The 21,145-nt window shown below is 34.7% G+C and overlaps 1 long non-coding RNA gene across 1 annotated transcript; it reads left to right on the top strand.

Moving 5' to 3' along the window:
• Positions 1-10,558: 10,558 nt before the first annotated feature.
• Positions 10,559-13,536, top strand: LOC114579685. The gene is made up of 3 exons (XR_003700771.1): positions 10,559-10,922; positions 13,079-13,165; positions 13,232-13,536. It is a non-coding gene; the product is annotated as an uncharacterized LOC114579685 (long non-coding RNA).
• Positions 13,537-21,145: the final 7,609 nt, after the last annotated feature.

The following is a 21,145-nucleotide window of genomic DNA, read 5'->3' as shown; positions in this document are numbered from 1 at the left end:
GGAGCTCTGTTAGGGTTTTCTCCTCTTTCCCACTGCCTCTCTTTTCAGTTGCTAGCTGCCGGAGGGGGTTTATCCTCCCTCTCCTCCTTTCTTCTTATTTCATCTTCCTTTTACCTTAATAATTTTCCACCCCTCCCTGAAAGATCCTCCCCTCCCATTTATGTGATCTCATACCTAAATTTCATCTCAAACCTTACCTAGCATGACACGATGGCTGATGACTTTTCCCCTTCATTTATCCCTCCTACTGCTAAATAACCTTTTACTACGGATGATCATGTTTTGGGGGCTCTTGATTGGAGCCTTTCTCTTGTACGATATTGCATTGGCATAAGCCTACATATCTAAGTCTCCTCAATGATATTAAGAAGTTATTGTCCCTTAAAGGCTCTATTGACCTATAATCGTTGAATGATGGGTTCTTTCTATTTCAGTTTTCTGCTTCCGAAGGCTTTAAAGTCTCCTGGTCCAGTGGCCCCTGGTTCTTTTTTAGTAGAACTTTCATCCTTTAGAAGTGGAGACCTAAGGTCAAATTGAAACGTGATGAGCTCAGCTCCATCCCCATAAAGATCAAGATCATGGATCTTCCTTTAGCATTTTGGAACCATTTGGGGATCTCGAAGATTGCTAGCTTCGTCGAACACCCGCTTGGGTTGGATGCTCTCGCTGTGAGGAAAACTCTCCTCACTTTTGAAAGGGTATGTGTCATGATTTCAAGTACTTCCTCACTTACTAATGAAATTCCGCTCTCTCTTGATGATGATGATGTATCCCTTAAGGTTCATTATATTTGGAATTCCACTCCTTGCCAGGGTTGCAGCTTTGAAGATTGCTGCAGGTGGCTGGAGTCCATCATTCTACATAATTGTATGCTTCTCAACTTATTTTTCAATGTTGTGTTTCTATCTTGAAAGGCTAGAAAAAGATTCATCCATGAAGGACTAGAAGAAAGTATAGCAGTAATCCCTGCCAATGATGTTAGCTACTCTTCACTTTCTAAATTGTCTTTTAATTTCAATTGGAAAATTAGGATGCTAACCAGTCGATCAGACTGTCTAATATTTGGCATCCCCCTCCACACGATTGGTTAAAAGTTAATGTTGATGCTTCTCTTGGTTCATCTTATAGAGCTGGAATTGGAGGAATGTTTCGTGATTGCAAAGGGAGATTCTTGCTGGCTTTCGGAAGATCTTGTATCCATTGGGACATTTCTCAATTGGAACTCTTAGCTGTCAAATCTTAGAAAGAGGTTATTAAAGATTGGATATTCAAATAAAAAGGAGTTATTATTTTCGACATGCTCTGGTTGATGGCTTCAAAGAGATGGAAGACATTGATTTTTCAAAGATTTCAATTATTTTATTTTTAAATGTATAGATAGAAATAGTAATAAGTTAGGTGATTTGTGTGCTAACTTTGTTCTAATTAGCAATTTCATTTCAGAAGATTTATGTTCGAATAAGGTTCCTCCTACTTTCTACAACTTGTTAAAGGAGGAATCAACTTTGTAGTTTTCTTATTTTCTTTGATCATTAATGCATTTACTTGTTCTTTAAAAAAAACTTATATAAATATTGCATATTTCCTATGTGGAGCTGTGGTAGTTAGGGATCTCATGTCAAGGTTTGAGTAACTTTGTTTTCAATGATTTTATGTGAGTGAGGAAAAAAAAGAAATGAATTTTTTTTTTTAAGGATCTCATTTCTTTTTCCTTGGAATGAGAAATCCTTTGATAATTACTTAAGTAAAATAATTTTGAAATTTATTTCTACGATATATAGAGTTAATTTTCATGAATATTGGCTGTGTTAATTATTTTTTTCCTCCTACTTATGCTTAGTTTTTTAAATTAATGAAATACAAAAAGTACCTTATTATTTTTATTATATATGTTTCTTTATATTTTTTAATTAATAAAATTATTATAACCCTACTATTAATTAGGTGTCATTAAAAATTATAAATATCAAAATTAATTATTTTAATGCTGCATGTCGGTTTATGTTTTTTGGATGCAGTTTTGCACCAACATATATTGGTTGTAAAAATCGTCCTTCACAAGTGCCCCTAATTAGAAACATATACCAACTTAAGGTTGATGGCCCTTCCTCTTATATTGATTAGGGCCCCCTCTCTCAAGAGTTCTTCAGTTATCTCAGAGAGCATAATTTGTCTGCTCGGTTCAAATTAGAGTATGTTCCTTCCACCATACAGGCACCTCACATTGCCAGACCGACATCACCACCGAGGAGCACCATGAGTTACATGAGAGGCTAATTCGTCGACCACAAAATTACACATATGTCAATGATGCCATAGAACACATGCCATGGAGGAGATAGTTAGTTTGAGGTTATGGTGGTCACATACATTTATTGGGAAATTTTTCATTACACTAAACCATTTATTATGTACTTATCCTTCTTCTATTGATATGACTCATTGCATCAGTTTGTACTTATTGTATTAAATAACATAAAAATATAACAATGACATTAACAAAAAAATCATTAAAAAGAAGAGATAATACATTGCAATAAAATAAATATAACTAGGGACAAACATTCAAGATTCACTACTATCAACCTTTCTAGATGGAACCACTCTGTCATGATTAAATATCATGGAGTAAAAACTACTACTAATCATTTAACAACATGTGCATACGCAATTGGAGTTGACTTTGCAAAGTAAAACTTAAATTCAAACTGGAGTTCTTGTCGCTATACGACATTTAAAAACTTTCTCCTCTTATCTATTGACAATAGATTTTTCTTCAAATTTTTATAGATGTCCAGAAGAAAAGCTTCATCGACTAAATCCCACTGATGGTAAAGAATAAGATGTTCAAGATCAAGCCGTGGAAATTCGACAACAGCCAAAGACCCAAGTAACATTTGACGGCGTACTTCATGATACCGTATTTGAAGAAAGTGAGCATCAAGAAGATGCAATCTTGCTTGAAGAATTTCTCATCCTCATATTTCCATCCCAAAGCATTCATGAAATCTCCTATCATATTAGACTTAATCCTTGTCATTTCAAAATGCAAATAAAAAGTACATGATCCTTATCTTTTGTCTATGCATGCATGCAACATCTGAAGATTTCATTTTCTTGGCTTTTTGTTCTAGCGGGCTATCATGTAATCCTTTTCTTGAAATATATCTCAAACCTTTTGTTCGGATGCCTCAAAGCTTCTCAAAATTATGCCAATGCATTTAGAATAGAAAAAAATAAATAAATAAGAGAAATCATGTTTTTGAAAAAAAAAAGTGACCAAGTTATATATAAGTAAATTTTTTATATAAAACTAAATAATAAAATATATATCATAAGAAAATTATCACATATGATAATTCTTAAACTTTCTTAAACAATTATAATTATTAAAATTTTACATTTGAGGTATTTAAATTATACTAATTTCCAAAAAAAATTATCCTAACATAATTTTTGTTATAAATATATTTACGCATATCATAAATGTTCCCAAAATTCTATTGTAGCTTACTGAAGCACCAAGCATAAATTACATTTTTAATCAATTCTAAAATCACATTGAAAACTTGACTTGAAAAATTATTTAGTAAATAAATAAAAATTCAAATCAATAAAAAAAAAGAGTAATGATCGTAGCATCAAGCTCCTTAAAATCCTCTTTCATAGAGTCTAATAGAACATATCCTTTCGTCACTATTAACAAATGGGATTTTTAACATCACTTGTCACTGGCGGTTTGAAAACCACTGTAAAAAGTGGGTGGTAGCTGAAGTAACCTGCAAAACAGAGAGTGAAGTATATGGAAGCAATGGAGAAGAAGATGAACAGTGATGGAACTTGTTGTTACTATTCCATTGTGTCAAGTAATGCAGCACTGTGTATACATATATAAAGGAGAAACTGTTAGGAATGTTAGAAAGAAAATGTGCTATTGGTTCAGCTGGTCACAGCGTATCTGGCCATGTGCAGTGATGATGTCCTGCAGGTGTTAGTGGAGCTGAGCACAATAAGGCGGCATACAGATGCTATAGCGTATCAGTGGTGCTAACTGGCCCCCGCAAGCTCATGATTATGGGGGCTGAATCATGAGTTTGTCCCGAATAAGTTGGAATCTGGCCGTGGTTAGAGGCTTCATGAGGAGATCAGCTGGTTGATCTAGATTGTTAATGTGGTGAACGGAGACTTCATTAGATAAGATGCAGTCTCGAATGAAGTAGTAATCGATCTCAATGTTCTTCATTCTTGTGTGAACTACAGGATTGTTGGCCAGTGCAAGAGCAGTGGTACTGTCGCAGGAGATCGGCGTTGGAGAATAAAGTGGAACCTTGAAATTTGTAAATAGTCTGCGCAGCCAGATTGTGTCCGATATCGCGGAGGCTAGAGCACGATACTCATTCGGTGGAGGATTTAGCTACTGTCAATTGTTTCTTCACACACCATGATACAAATGTGTGTCCTAGAAATGTGAAGAAACCAGTGATAGATTTGAGATCTGATGGCTCCGCTGCCCAGTCGGAGTCGAAGAATGAGTGTAATTGAAGATCGCTTGGAACAATGGGAAGACTGAACTAGAGTGTTCCCTGTATATAGCGGAGAAGACATATTAAAATTTGTTGTGCTTGATCTGTTGGCTGATGCATATGCTGACAAACTAAATTTGTTGCGAAGGAAAGATCAGGCCTTATGATTATTAAGTATTTTAATGATCCTGTAATTTTGCGATAAAGAGCCGGATCAAATGGTGCTGTAGGAGAAGCAACAGAGGATGATTTGACTGTAATTGGGGTGGGAGCAGCCTTGCAGTTATTAAAGCCAGCGGATTGGAGAATGTCGTGTGCATACTGAGATTGGCTTAAAAAATAGCCGTTAGAGGTGTGAGTAACCTCTATGCCTAGAAAGTATGAGATTGATCCAAGTTCCTTCATAGAAAATTGATTTTGTAATTTAATTATAAGTTCTTGAATGCGAGCTTGATTATTGCCTAAAATGAGGATGTCATCTACATAGATGAGTATGTAGATGTGGATGTTATCTGTGTTGTATAACAAGAGGGACGGATTAGATTTACTGAATTTGAAATGGACTGACAGAAAGAAGTTGGCGAGGGTGAGGAACCACTCTCAAGGAGCTTTTTTGAGACCATAAATGGTCTTGTGAAGTTTGCAGACGTGATCCAGATATGTTCGATCAGCGAAGCCTGGTGGCTGTCTCATATAAACTTCCTCTTGCAGAGAGCCATGTAGGAAGGCATTGGACACATCTAAATGGAGAACTAGCCAATTCTTGGATAGAGCAATGGTAAGCAATATGCGAATAGTTGGCATTTTGGCTACATTACTAAAGGTCTCTTTGTAATTGATTTCATACTCTTGCTTAAATCCTTAAGCTACCAATCGTGCCTTGTATCTGTCTACACTCACATCCAATTTTAATTTGGTGCGGTAGGTCCACTTGCAACCGAGCACAATGTGATCAGAGGGAGGTGGAACCAATGACCATGTACCCTATTTTTGCAGGGCAATAAATTCATCTGACATTGCCATTCTCCATTCCGAGAGCTTGTTGACCAGGGTATAACAGGAAGGTGTGGAAGGTGTGGTGGATTTGGCTATGAGATTGAAGTGTTGTTTTGTTTTTAAGTGACCTGTTTTATACGGAGTGAGCATGGGATGGTGTGGTAGGGGTGGACCGAGTGAAGATGGTGAAGGGGTATTAGTGGATGGAGAGGAAGTAGGTAGATGTGGTTCGGGTATGGTTGATGATGGTATGGTTGGAGAGGTTGATGAAGGAATAGATGTATAGTGAGATAGATTGGAAGGATGGTATAGTGTGGAGACTGGAACAAGCGTGAGTGGAGTGGAATCTGTTGTAGTATGAGGTGTAGTCATGGTGCCAGAGGAAGAGATGGATGGAAACCAATCTTCTTGGAATAGGACGTGGCGGTAAATGTGAATTTTAGAAGTGTTAGGATTGTAGCATCGATAGCCTTTATGTGTAGAGGAGTAGCCAAGGAATATACAAGCTGCTGAACGCGGATGGAGTTTACTGGGTGAGAGAGGGCGAAGCCAAGGGTAGTAGAGACATCAAAAAGTTTTGAGATGGGTGTAGGACGGTTGATGGCCATGAAGAAGATTGTATGGATTGTCAAGATGAAGAGTTAGAGAAGGTAATCGGTTGATCAGGTAGTTTGTCATAAGGAGTGCTTCAAGCAAGAATTTGAGAGGTAGATTCGAGGCGTGAAGGAGTGTCTGAGTTGTCTCAATAAGATGGCGATGCTTGCGTTCAGCGATGCCATTTGCTCGGGAGTGTATGGACAACTTAGTTGTTGTTGAATGCCGTGAGTAGCAAGGAGTTGTTTGAAGGAGTTAGAGGTGTACTCACCGCCACCAACTGAGCGGAGAGACTTGATTAATGAGTTGAATTGATTTTTGATTAATTGTATAAAATGTTGAAATTTAGTAATGGTTTCATCTTTAGTGAACATTGGGTATAACCATGAGAAATGAGTAAAGTCGTCTATGAACACAGCATAGTAGTTACAGCCATTTAAAGAGGAGATAGGGGCAGGTCCCCATATATCTGTATGAACAAGCATAAATGGAGCGGAAGTTTGCATTTCATTGATAGAAAATTATAGTTTGTGGCTTTTAGCCACTTTACATGAGTTGCATAAGAAAGTAGAAGCACTAGACAGTTGAACTGATGGAGATTTGTGTACTACTAGTTGAAGTAGTTGGAGATGCGGGTTGCCCAACCGTGCATGCCACAGGGAGGTTGATGAAGTAGTGGTGTGCAGCGCAAAATTTGGAGTAGATGGAAGGATTGTTTGGGAGGTCGGATTGTCCTTGATTGTGAATCCAAGGGAATGAAAATAGATAGAACAATTATTGTCAGTTGCTAGTTTATGAATTGATAGTAGATTGTGTTTGAGAGTGCGAACATGGAGACTATTTTGTAAATGTAGCTTACGTGTAGTGTTAGGTAGTGGTAGAAGGCCTTGGCCACTGGAATGGATAGGGAGGGACATCCCGTTGGCAATGGAGATGGTGTCGCTTCCGGCATATGGTTGTGGGTTCTGCAGATAGTTAACGTCAGACGTCAGGTGAGAGGTGGATCCTGAGTCAAGGTACCATTCAGCAGCAGCATTGTGTGAGGTTGATGGTTGTGCGAGTAAGGCACGATTGGGAGCTAGAGATGAGTAGTTCAAATTACACCTGTGCCAACAAGTCAGTGCTATGTGGCTTGGTTTGCTACATATTTGGCAGATTGGCTGAGCGGAATCTGCAGTAATTTTGGCTTGACTGTACGCTTCTCTTGGTGAATTTCCTCGACCACCTCTGTAATTGCCTCTGGATCTGTTTGCTCGTCCCCATCTAGCATATAATGTAGTGCTGTCTGTAGCCTATGAAGAATTTCTGTGGAGATCATTGTTAACATGGATTTCTTCACTGAATAATAATGGGTATAAAGTGTCCAGAGTAAAATGCTCTGGAATGGTGGATCGTTGTTTTGAAGGAGTTGTATGCAGGAGGTCGGTCATTTAAAATGTACATAATGATGTCTTCAGAGTCTATATGAGAGCCTGCTGCTTCTATTCCGTAAAAGAGCTATTTTATCCGGGATAAATACTCCGACATTGTGGAATCCTTCATTTGAATGCAGTGTAGTTAACTTTTCAGCTGTATCACTCTTGACCTGTTGGTTGGTTGCAATCTTGTTGACAGAGTACTCCATATTTCGACTGTTGTGGTGAGGTGAAGCACGTATGGGAGAACGGATGGTGAAATGGTTGAGAGCATGGCAGCAACAAGGTTTTGGTCAATCAAGAGCTAGAGCTTGACTTCTAAGTCGGAGTTGGTTCCAGGGGGTTTTGCCTGAGTTCCTGTGAGGTAGCCAACGAACCCATTTGCAGTGAACAGTTTGTGCACTTGTAAACTCCAGATAGCATAATTTTTGCTGTTGAGCTGTATGCTAACTATGGATTTCAGATTGGTCATGATGAATTTCAGCAGACCTGGAATGGTGAAATCGGCCATTGCCGTGGCCGGAGAAGATGGTTGAGGGGCTACGGAAGTCGCTGAGCTTTGTTCCGCCATTGGAAGATGTCGTGAGGCTCAAAGCTCTGATACCATGAAGTAACCTGCAAAACATAGAGTGAAGTATATGGAAGCAATGGAGAAGAAGATGAACAGTGATGGAACTTGTTGTTACTATTCCATTGCGTCAAGTAATGAAGCGCTGTGTATACATATATAAAGGAGAAACGGTTAGGAATGTCAGAAAGCAAATGTGTTGTTGGTTCAGCTGGTCACAGTGTATCATGGCCATGTGCAGTGATGATGTCCTGCAGGTGTTAGTGGAGCTGAGCACAATAAGGCGGCGTGCAGATGCTATAGCTTATCAGTGGTGCTAACAGTAGCAGCGTTTAAAGTTGATGCTATTAAATAATACTAGCAGCGGTTTAAACCGATGCAAATGCCAGCAGTTTTAACCGCTGCTATTGCCAAACCTTCCTTCTTGTACTTATTGGACTCTTGAGACTCGCGATCCATGGCCTCTTCTTCTCTTTCGATGTCGAACCCTAGCCTTCTCTGTGCTACCCTTCTCCTTGTGCTCTCGACCGTTTGATCTTTTGATCCTGTGGGCTTATTTCAATCGGAGTCGTTGTCGGCGTCAAAGACCGAAGTCAGACCGTTCGCTCGTGTCCTATTCCTCTTATCTCCCTGTTCGTTATAAACCCTAACTTAGATTGTTTTTATTTTTTCAAATGCTTTCACATTAGGTTGAAGAAGACGATGATTAACGAAATGACCTCATTATTGTGAATTTATTTATGTGATTTGGATGAGTTTACAATATTGTTTGAAAAAAAAATATTGGTTCATAAAAAAATGTGATGGTTGATTACCATGAGGTTTTGGAGCTTCTACGCTAAGTTATATTTTTATAACATTGTGTAATTGGAAGCTAAAATTAAAGCCTAAATTGTATATAATATTGAAATGAGGAAGGGCCAAAATGCAATTTACAATACAATAACTAAGCAATAAATGATTGGCAACATTTATCTGCTATGCATAGTGGGTCATGGTGGTATGGGGAAGACAACTCTCTTGCAACATTTCTGTAAAGATGAAATTACAAAGGAATTTGATAAAAAAATGTGAGTTAGTGTTTCCAACAACTTTGATGTGAAAAAGTCATTGCAGATATCTTCAAGCTCTTTAGCTTAGAAGGCAACTCTTTCAAAATGGTGCAGTAATTTAACTCCAGTTTAATTATCCAAGTAAACAAACATCCATCTTCAGCAGCTACTCCTGACTCAGATCATTCCTCTAATGCTTCCAATCCTCAAATATTGAACACCTCAAGCTCTAGAATTGGAAAGGCACGGTATTTATCATTCCCGGGAAATTTATTTTTGAACCATTTTACTTTCGGCATATAAGAATGTTTCAGACTTGCGGAAGGGAAGTTTCCACTTCGAGCAATGTATCATTCTTGTTCTTTATTGTTCATTTTAACCACTTTTTCTAAAATATTAATGGGGCGAAAATAATATATAATCATGTGCTCAATTATTGATTAGGTTATTTATATAATCATGTGCTCTATTTTGACTTGTACGTTTGTGTAACTTAAACAGAAAAGCTCTTGTATGAAATAAAATTCATTTTTTTTTATAAAATAATTATGGGAGGTCGTGGCGGTGTCAACAACATTGTAGAAATGTGGCGGTTAACCGTCACATTACTGGAGATCGATTATTTTAATTTAACTCGTAGTGGTTATGACCGTTGAAATTCAAGTACGTCGTTATGACGGTTATAACCGCTGCTATATTCAGCATTCTTCACTTCTATCCCGTCGGTCCTAAAACTACCGCTGAATGTCATTGCAACGCATTGTAATCACGGCGGTCATTCAGCGGTTATTAAACCGTTGCAAAAATAGTAGTGGCAGGAAAAACCATCGGAAAAAGTTGAAATTTGTGCTGCGAAAGCCTGATTTTTTGATAATGCTTAGGTTTCAATAATGAGTGTTTTACCATTTAGTGCTCATAATCAGCACTCCTAAAGCATGCTCTAACACCCATACTAGGTTCCTACATTTGTCCGTCCACTGCAAGAACAATGGAGAGTAACAGGTTCTTTGACAATGTTGTCAATCATTTTCTTACTACACTCACAAATTATCTTATTGTTTCGTGCAGACTATATTTCCAATCTATCGCTCATCATCTGAGAGATCATATCAACAAAATTTACCATATTCCAAAACTCTACTTAAAATAATTCAATTTTAGGTTTGGACATCTTTTCTTTCTATTTTGAGTAACATTTACCGCTTCAAAAAATAATTCTAAAATTCAAAATAATTTCTTCAAAATAAAACAATTCTTATTACACTACTAAAAATATATGTTTTTTGCTGCATTTATTAGCAGCAAAATAAATACCGCTGTCATAGACATGAAATCACAGCGGTCTTAAACCGCTTCTTTTATGTTATTAATTTGCACCAAATGAAAATTAAGGGCGCGAAATCAGAAGTAACTGCGCCCCAGTTCTATACCTTGTCGCGAACTCTCTTTCGCGGGATCTACTCCAAGGCGACCTCTCTCGAGCTAGCGATCTCCTCCGAGCACAAGCGATCCGCCTTCTCCGAGAGCGATCTCCTCCGACCTCTCGCTATCTCCTCCGCGCGACCTCCATCCTCAGCAGCCGCCTCCTCCCCAACCATCGACGACACCGAGGATGACGCCAAATCTGACGCTGACGACGAAGCCAACGCCGACACCGACACCAAGGCCGACGCATCTGCTTCCCTTTTAACAAGAACTTTACTATTCTATCGTTCGCCGCTCTCTTTTTCTCCTTTAACTTCTTGAATCATACCTAAAATTAAGCAAACATTGGGTAAGATTTATATTAGTTTTTTATTTTAATTTTTTTTGTTAATCTTCTTGTTGTTGTTGTTTTTTTTTTCCTGTAATGACCTGCATTTTAAGGTCTTCTTGTTGTTTTATTTTTACTTGGTGATTTGAATTTGGTCTTACCTAATTCCAAACGTTAAGGAGAGGGGGAAGTTATTGCATGATTAGTTTAAGTTTTAAATCTTGAATGAGAGGATATTAGGAAGATTTTTTAGGCAACTATTGGTAATGTTGTGCCTTTGTTGTCTATGAGAGGATATTAGGTTTATTATGTGTGGTCATTTTATTTTAATAGTCAAACGATTTGGGCACCAAAAAATTCCACCCCACCTGCTGGAATTTAGAAGAAGCCCAAAATTTTTTATGATATTTTACTATAATGTAAAGTTCTTTTTTTTATAATTTTATTATTTTAATATTTATTTAAGAGATCCTGACCCTACTACGCCACTTTGATGTTTTTCTTCTATGATTGCTTTCAAATTTTACTTTCTTAGTAGATAACTTATTATTAATGGGAGAGACTTTTTTTTTTCCCAGTTTGCAACTTCTTCATACTTAGAGTCTTTGAGATTGATTTAGAGTTCCCAAATTCTGATTTTGGTCATTTCTTGTTGTTATAGATGCTTAAAGTTGTTGTTTTTTCAGAGCAAGTGAAGCTGTGACAATACTTTGTTTGAGAAATTAACTGTAGAAGAGAATGAGACAAGAGTATAGAGGAGATTAGAAAGCTGTAAATGGAGTTAAAATTTCTCGTTGGTGGTATCAACTGTTTTTGGAACTGCATTGCCTGATTTTTTTCTTTGAATTTAAGGGTGGATTTAGTATGTTTGGATTTTCCTATGTTTAACATTGTGGATTTGGTTGACCGGGGTTGGCGAATTTGAGTGATTTAGGTTGCTCTTAGATAAAGCTAGATCATAAAAATCTGATTATCAAAAAGTTTATGTGGATCTACTTTTCAGAAACAGAGATTTGATTATTTTTTGGAATTCTTAATTTTATCTCGTGGACTAGCCTTAGGAAGAAAAAAGGTTATCGTTGGCTTCTGGTTTCACTGCTTTGCTTGGTCATCTAGAAAGCGACACAATTGATACACCTGTTAATGCTTAGGCTGGCTTTAGTGAAGGTTTTTAGATCTTGGGCCCAGACCTTATCAATTTTACAGAATTATGATATTTTGGAATGTTTTATCTGCTGCAATTTCCCTCACTATAAATTTGATCCTTGGCTAGTTCTGCAAATTTACCATCTAACGGCACAAACCTCCTGTCATTTATTTATTCATGTTTTGTCTTTATAGAGTTTTTTTTTCTAACCTGCACAAACCTGATGATATTCATATTTATTGAAGTTTTTACAATTTGATTTCTTCAAATAAATTTACCTTTGAAGAACTCTCCATAAGCTTTTGCTTATTTTATGGGTTATTAACTAACTTATAAACTCATCAATTTCCATGGCCTCAAATCCTTTAAATCTTCAACATGTTAAAGTTGCTATTGAGTTGAACTTACAGTTAATGTGAACTATACAGCATAAGAAAAAAATGAGCTATCCTATTTGAACTGAAAAAGAGAAGGGAGAGGAAGCCGCCAAGGATAAGGTGTGATGCCGTCACCACTCTATAGCCTAACCGTAGCAAAGCAACCAACCATTTCTTATCTGGTATTTGTTTCGTTGTACTCTGTTCATGAAATGGATGCTTTCTTTGATAAAAAATATTAAAATTTCATAAAGGGACAATGAAAGAGAATAAATAACTTCAATACTATAATAATCCAACCAAACAAAAATGAATGGAGGTAAGCAAGCAAAGCAAATTTTATGGAGGCTTTCCCTGCAGGAGTAGACCCAGTGTAGGGGTGTCAAATTATTAATAAGTGGTCACAACCTCAGGATAAGGTGAGCTAGCAAAATAAACAGTGTTATTAAGTTTTTTTAAAAATAAAATTAAAATGACGATTATTCATTGTAGGGGAGGGCGTTAAGAAATTCAGAAAATGCAAAAAAACAAACGTGTCAGCATACAATGGGTTGGGTGAGCTCTGTCAGAAGACAGGAAGAAACGACACGTATTCAAATTGCTTATATATTTCTATTTATATGAAAGAAATTAATTTTTCAGTTTTTTTACAGTCTATACGAGATCGCCTCCTATTATCGTAAATCAATCGCAAGTATAAAGATGGATCATGGTCATCTGAGGAGACCAGAGAAAAATGGGTAAAATCATAACATTTCACATGATCGATTTAATGAATGCTAACTATATTCTTTTTCTAAATCTAGGCACCTACTTCTGAAATGCTTTCCGAGGAAGGGTTGACACAAGAAGATGGAAATTTTGAGGCCAGTGAAAAAGTTTTCAAAGCAATCATGGGGCCAGAACACACAGGGAGGGTACGTACACATGATTTTGGGGTAACTCCAAGAAGATATTTTCCTCATAGCACAATGACTCGAGGCATCAGCAGTGGAGGCAATACTGCATTTGATCGAGTTGTAAAACTTGAGGAGGTGGTGCAAACACTACAAAGTGATGTCAGATAATTCATGAAAAATTATCAGGGATAACATCCACTACTAGGAAGCTCAACTATTGTATGTAAAATTATAAAATTAGATATTTTCATTTATTAATTTATTTATCACCTTCTTTGTTACTGATTACTTCTATGTTAATAACAGGGAGATAATGATCAATTTTCGCCTAATTGACATCCAAAGTGTAGAAGAATGGAAGACGTAGTATAAATGGGCATAATATTTTAATTATGTATGGCCGAAGTTTTGAAATATTATAAGAGTAGTGCAGACTATTTAGTTCAAAGTTGTTAAATATATACAATTATGAATTTGTTTTAAGTTTCTTCTAGTGTGAATTCTGTGACTTCCTTTTTTTCCTTAGTGCATGAGGTTGTGCTTCCTTTCTGTGCTTCAAAATTTTATTCTGTTGTAATGCTAGATGTGTGCTTGGCAATTCCATGTTGAAGATATTTCAGATTTGGGGATAATTATAGAATTCCTTATGGCAAAGCCTTCAATGTAGGAAATATTATTTAATGATTCGGTGCGGCATTAGCTCGAACCGTCAACGCACTCTTGTCTTCTTTTTTGCATTGAACATATGACACATTCAACAATTTTTCTACTTTTATTAAGTGGTGGTTTAGTTTCTTTTATTTGTAAGAAAGAAAAGATGGGATTTGGCGTATTCAATTGGGATATAGCAGTATTCAATACAAATGTTGTTCTTCTCTTAGTTGTTAGTTTTATGATACTTCTATTGTCTTAAAAATAGCTGTAGTTAGCTAAGCACTTCTCTCAGACTACATCCTCCTCCCTCTTCTCAGACTACCTCCACTTAAACCTTCATGTCTGCTTTTTTGAAATTATTGTGGTCGTTCATCATCCCCTGCTTCTCCTACTCATTTAACACGTGATCTCCACTCTCTACAAAATGTTTTCTTATCAAGACATAGGTCAAGTACTCATCAGCAACAGTAAACTCTTCCCATTGTTCACTCTAGGAAAGGACTTTTGTCTACATAGGCTCTCTCTACCTTCCTTCTTACATGTGCCATGATTATAACAGCTATTATGTTAATCATAAAAATTGTTTTTTTTTTTCATTTTATTTTTTTCAATTGAACTTATCTTTTAGCAGCGGTTTTAACACCTCCTAAAAAGCGCTGCTAAAACACCCCTACAGCAGCAGTTAAAACACCGCTGTTGGAGAAGCAAATGTGGCGGATGTGCAGCGGATTTTAAACGCTGCAAAAAAATTTGCAGGTGTTTAAAACCACTGTTGTTAGGTTAGAAAAAGCATTGTGAAAGCTAATTTAATTAGTAATAGTTATACATTTTGCAATCAATGAATGTAAGCTATGGTTACAATCTTTTGTTTAAGCTCTAGATTAAAATACATAGAGTTCCTTTCTCTTATTTATTTATTTATTATTTTTATATAATTAAATAAATAATAATGTTTATTTCAACTAGAGCTAACTATTCATTAATAAAAAGTATTATAAAAAGTAAAAAATAATAATTATATGTTACTGTCATTTTAATATCTACTAACAAAAAAATAATGGCTTTAGGGCACTTAAAGTGCCTAAATATGTATCTATTAGGACATCATATAATTAAGACATCAAACAATGGTGTCATTAGGTGATCATTGGCATACGGGTAAGGACATCTTTTGTTTCCTAAAAACTAAACTTTCATGACATTAATTTGATGACATAGCCCTCTTAACGACACTTATTAAGGTGTCCTATACGACAACTAATTCCAACATGTTATATGATGGAATTTAATAAATAAATATGACAAATATTATGTGTCATAATGGGTTAATTTCCTAACAGCATTTATTTGATGAAATATGTTTAATATTAAGGGCAAATTTAAGTTTCCCTACAGATATATGATTTCCAAAAAATCAACATCAAGCCTTATCCCCTACGTGGGGTCGGATACAATGATCCTTTTTCTCCATTGTGTCCTATTAAAGTCAAATTCTCCGTTTAATCTAATAAAGAAAGGTCATTCTAATATTTTCTAACCAAAGTCTTTTTAGGTCTACCCTACCTTTCTAACACAAGTCAAATCTAATACTTACTTCCTAACGCGGGTCATGAAGGCGCTTTTATGTGACAAACCATTCTAAGGTCGATCTCTCTCTAATTCTTAATTTTACTTGAGCTACTCCAAGCTTTTCGTGATATGCTCATTTCGTATCCTATTCTAAGGTAAAGCCACTCATCCATCTAAGCATCCCTCATCTCTGCACCTTAAACTTATATTATGCTTCTCTTTTTCAAATGGCCAACATTGGCATCCATAAAGCATTGCAGGCTCACTCACATCTTATAGAATTTTCCCTAAGTTTGAGGGGTACATTTCTATACATTACAAGCTCCGAGCATTCCGCCAACTTTCAAACCATCCCAACTTGGAATTCTTGGATGATAATGATCCCCATCTTTTCACATCACTCTGGCACAATAGATCAGAATATCTAAAACGGTGTACTCTTATAATTGAGTTGATCTGCACAGTCACAATCCCTCACTAGGTATTACTACTAAAATTACACTCCAATATATTCACGTTTTAGATTACTCAAAGGCGGAAACTTTAGACTCTAAGGTTGACCTCCATAAATTCAAGTTTACTTTCAACTCCTCTCTAGTCTTATCAACAAGACAGATATATCAGCAAAAAGCATACACAAGGTACTAATCTTGCAAATGTATAGTGAGAAATCCATGAACTAAAGCAAAAAGATATGGGCTTAGGATGATCCTTGATGTTACACGAAAAATAGGGAAATACTTTGGTAAACAATTGTGTTTGAATACACAAGAATAGCTCCTGCATACATATCTTTTATGATTTGAATATAAGCATTATTGATCCTTTCTTATCAAGAATCTCCATAGCATTCTCTTGGAACTTTATTCATAATTTTGTTTTCTAAATAATAAATATATTGTGGGGATCCTTACCTTATTTTCCTCTATATTTTTCCATCAAAATTCTTAATAAATGTATGCTTCCATAGTCACCTACCCGGCATGAATCCAATTGAATTTTGAGAAACATTAGTATCACGCGAAATAATCTTCTATAACTGTCCATAATTTTAAGTATGACACATTACTTAATCTCTATAATTCGTGGCAATCCTTGCATCACTTTCTTCTTAAAAATAGGAATTAAACAACTCATTCTCCACTCATCTGGCATTTTAGTCTTCAAACTAAATAGTATTAAAAGTTAGTTAAGCCAAGAAATCCTTCATCTCTAACATTTCAACTCTATGGAATGATCATAGGTCAACAGCTTTTCCGACCTTCATTCTATTTTAAAGCTTCTAACTTCAGTTTTACTAATACGCCGGATAAGAACAGAAATTTTACTTTCATTTAGGGGTGTAAGGTCACTATAGTCAATTTTTTCACACTCTTCATTAAAGTTTAGCAAAAATATCTATCCACTTTGTTGAATATATCTTCTTAAAAGTATTTTTTTGATCTTCATCCTTAATACACTTCACTTGAACTAAATCTTACTATCCTATCTTCTTTGTTTGCCTAACTTAACATATATCTTTTCTTCCTCTTAGTATTTAATCTATTATATAAATTTGCTAAAAGTAATGTTTTTGCATCAATATTGCTTTTAGAATCCTTATCGAGCACTTTATATAATTCCAATTATCAGTAATTTTAAGATTAAACCAAATTTTTATAACAAATTCTTATTTTTTAATCTTTTTTGCAGCAATTGGATCACACAACTATTTTTACTATTAGGAGCTTTTCCTTTGATACAGCACTCTTTTGCGTATTTCTTAATATCAACTAAGCTACTTTTTTCCCAATAATATTTAGCATCCTCATGCACAGACAAATTAAGACTAAATTACCACAAAATATTTTTGTTTATATTCTTTAAATGGCATCTATCCGAAAAACGTTTTACTATTCATTTATTTATGCCTTATCTTAAAGTCAAAACTAATATCCGATTTGGTACATAACACTTTCACTCGGAATAACTTTACAATCTTTGCATTCTAAAACGGTTTAATTTTCTAAATAAGAATAGTCAATCTGGGTTGTACAACCATCCATTTTTATAAGTGTGAGATGCTCATTCTTTTCTTAAATAAGGTATTAGCAATTGAAAAATATAAGCTAACAAAATCTAATATGGTCTTGCCACTATGTCGTAGTTGCCAAATACTGGCCACATGGAATGCTTTTAAAATCAGTCTACCTCTTATCCAAACATGTCCATTAAATTCTCAAAAAAACTCTTTCTTCAAGAGTATCTTTTGTATTAATTCTTCTAAGTCATTCCAAAATTAATTTAGATTATCCCCATAACTCCCTGAGGAAGCATAAGCACTTATAATAATAACATCTAATCCTCAATACAATTTAAAGCTATAATTCTATCTCAACAAATCCTATTATTTTTAAAGCATTATCTTTAAACTATTATCTATAATTGACCCTACAACATTTCTAGTACGACTCCTACCGATAAAGTTTAAAACCTAAACTAATCGTTTCTTAGCTTTTCCACACTTAGTTTCTGAATGCACAAAATTATTTAATTTCCTATGAATCATAATATTATTACTTCATTAATTTTACCAGTAGGGAACCTATATCCAAGTTCCTATCCAATTTATTAATTATGACTACTTCTTTTGCAATCCGCCTTGATGTGGGAAACCTTGCTATTTAACACTGCACCCGGCGTCGGTGCAGGGCCTCTGCACATTGTATGTATTCAGGATACAGTCGCGTCGTTTCGGGGACGGCCTAAGCATTAAAACATTTTTTAAAGGAAAGATATTATGATTTCTTTCAACAACAATTGAATTTAATAAAAATAATTTTAATTAAAGATCTTACTTATTTGTATGTCCATCAATATATGATGTATATACACTTAATAATAATTATATTCCAATTATCAATTAATTATGCTGACTCATAATATTTTATTTGCAAATAATTAATCACCAATCAAATTTCTAAAAATCTCATATACATATGAGAGCTTACATAAGATATTTTTCTTCAAATAACAAATCTATTTTATGAATTCAAAAAGCTAATATTACATAAAATTTTAACCTTAAAAAAAGGCTACTTCAAGCTTCATATATGTACATAATCAATTTATTACAATAAATATTATAACAAAATATTACATGAAAATCCAAAAAATAGCCCTTATCATGAGGGCTATTTCTTTACACAATAGTAGCCTAAGTCTTGGAATCACTATTTCCACACTTCATTGTCATCCACTTCTGCTTGTAGCCAAAAAGATAAATTGGAATCTGAAATCTGAAATCTGAAAATAGGAAATACAATTTTAAATTTATAAGTATATTTTCATTCCAACTGAATCTCTAAAAATATTTGTTTACTTCTTCTAAGCAAACTAATTCTATAGTAAGACAACATTTCACCATTCTCACTAAATTTATGATTGCTAAATGGTTGCACCTGAGAAACTATGAAACAAGAATAGCATGTACCTTCAACTAGGAGCCACATTAAGTTCTTCAATATCATTGAATCCAAAAGAAGATGTTGCTCCATCTACAAAGTTAACATATAAATATTATAAAAAATAAAGAAATGCAATGAACGAATTACTGAAATATAAAAGGGAAGGGGATTTACCAATCTGTCTCTTCAGATTTTGCAGAGATATCACAAATAAGAGAAAGGCTGGGAACATAAATTGGAATCTGAAGATAATTTCTTAACTCTATATCCACTTTTATTGACTCTGCAAGCAATTAAACATAAATATTTAGCCTACCAAAACAAAAAAATTTAAAAAAAACACTATCAAAGTTTAAAGAGTAATAAGGGAACATAATTTAGCAAATTTATCATTCTCGCAAAAACCACCAGTCTATTTTATTCTCCAAAATGAAAAGTCGTGTCTTCATACTAATTGAACTTTGCCACCTATTCGTTAGGGGTTCTTGAGTAACTTTTAGAACTTTAGCTAAAGCCAGCTCTTTTTTTTTTTTTAACAAAGAAGTAATACATAAATAAGTTTTAACATTTGATTTATGATTTATAAAGTGGTGTCGTTTCCTTACATTCTTCTTATTCATGCTAAACTAGATTATGTGTTTGCACATCTGAACTGATGTCATCAAACTATAAGATGAATATCAAAAAATTGCATATATATCTCTTACCGTTTCTGAAGCAAGTGTCCTTGGAAAACTTATAGCTACGTCTGAGAATCGTAGTACTGAGAGAATTCGCATTGGGAAAGTCCGGTCCTAACCTGTCATGACAAAAATCATTTAAAGTGGTTAGTATAACAGAAAATATATTGGCTAGTCTTTTCTAGCAAAAAAAAAAAATTCGAATAGTCCTTACATGAATTAAAAATCATAATATTGAAAACTTTAATGAAACAATATTTATAAATCTATAATAAAAACATTCAATCCACTTAAAATCATGATATTGTTGAAATCTAGATTATAGGATCCATTGCAACTGAATTAAAATATAAAAAATAGTTGTTTTAAGAAGAAGAGAAGAAGCCATCCCACACAAAGCCTAAATCTCATCAAATAAACAGACATTAAGAAGCTAAACTAGAAAGGTGATCATTTGAAGATAGTGTAGCACATGAATGTTGAAGTCCTTCAAGGCAGGACTTAGGGCTAAATTAATTGTCGTATTATAGTGAAGAAATATGAAGAGATGTGTACAAATGTACATCAGAGTGATAAGGAACATCTATTGTCACATTCATAAATCAAATTCGTTGTCTGTAAATTTTTATTACACAACAAATGCATTTATACATCTGTACATACATAAATGTGTATGTTTTGACACCCAATAATTTCTTCATTTGAACTCAAAAGTAAAAAAGAAAAAGTCCTGCAGTTTACATGAATAGCTGACCAGTCCTAGTAGAAAAGCAACATGTGTATTAAGGCAGATTTGATTGCTTACAAATAGTTGAATCAAATATAACCAACCAAAAAATGGGGACTCTTTAAAGATTTAGATTCGCATATCAACAACTAAAAAAATTTCAAGATTCTACTTTATAAATCTTTTTCATTTATATATTGTTCTATGGTTTCAAGCTTACTTTTCAAGGCACCTCACCTTCGTCACTAAAAATGGTGGCTTGCAGGTCATTGCACAAGCTTCACTACTTAATCATGAGCAGTCATCACAATGCACTGCTCTCATTCAAAATTGAGGTCGAAACAATGCATATAAGGCTGCATATGAAATATAAATATCGAACTTGTCATTTAACTGAAAATCTAAATTATGCAAGAAACCATAATGATGACATACACATTTTTTATCCCATCATATTCAGTAGATTTTCTCTTTACTTCAAATGTTCTTCAACGCAAATTTAATAAACTTTCAGTGCATGTAAAATCTACGCTTTCATAGAATGCATAGTTCAACAAAAGTGTAGCACAAAGTGAAATGTACAATAACCGATCTATATTTACTTCATATTTAAAGACATTCACATATTAGAGCATTTGATATTCAATTAACCATATATAAGGACACCAATCCCTTCCTGCTCCAGTTTATTAAATTTCAACCAATCAGGAAATAAATGTTATATTATACAATGATAATTCAACTT

The sequence above is a fragment of the Dendrobium catenatum genome, unplaced genomic scaffold (assembly GCF_001605985.2).
Source record: "Dendrobium catenatum unplaced genomic scaffold, ASM160598v2 fragScaff_scaffold_621, whole genome shotgun sequence".
Classification (NCBI taxonomy): Eukaryota; Viridiplantae; Streptophyta; class Magnoliopsida; order Asparagales; family Orchidaceae; genus Dendrobium; species Dendrobium catenatum.
The sequence above is the reverse complement of the archived record's forward strand: the minus strand, read 5'-3'. Positions and strand labels throughout refer to the sequence as shown.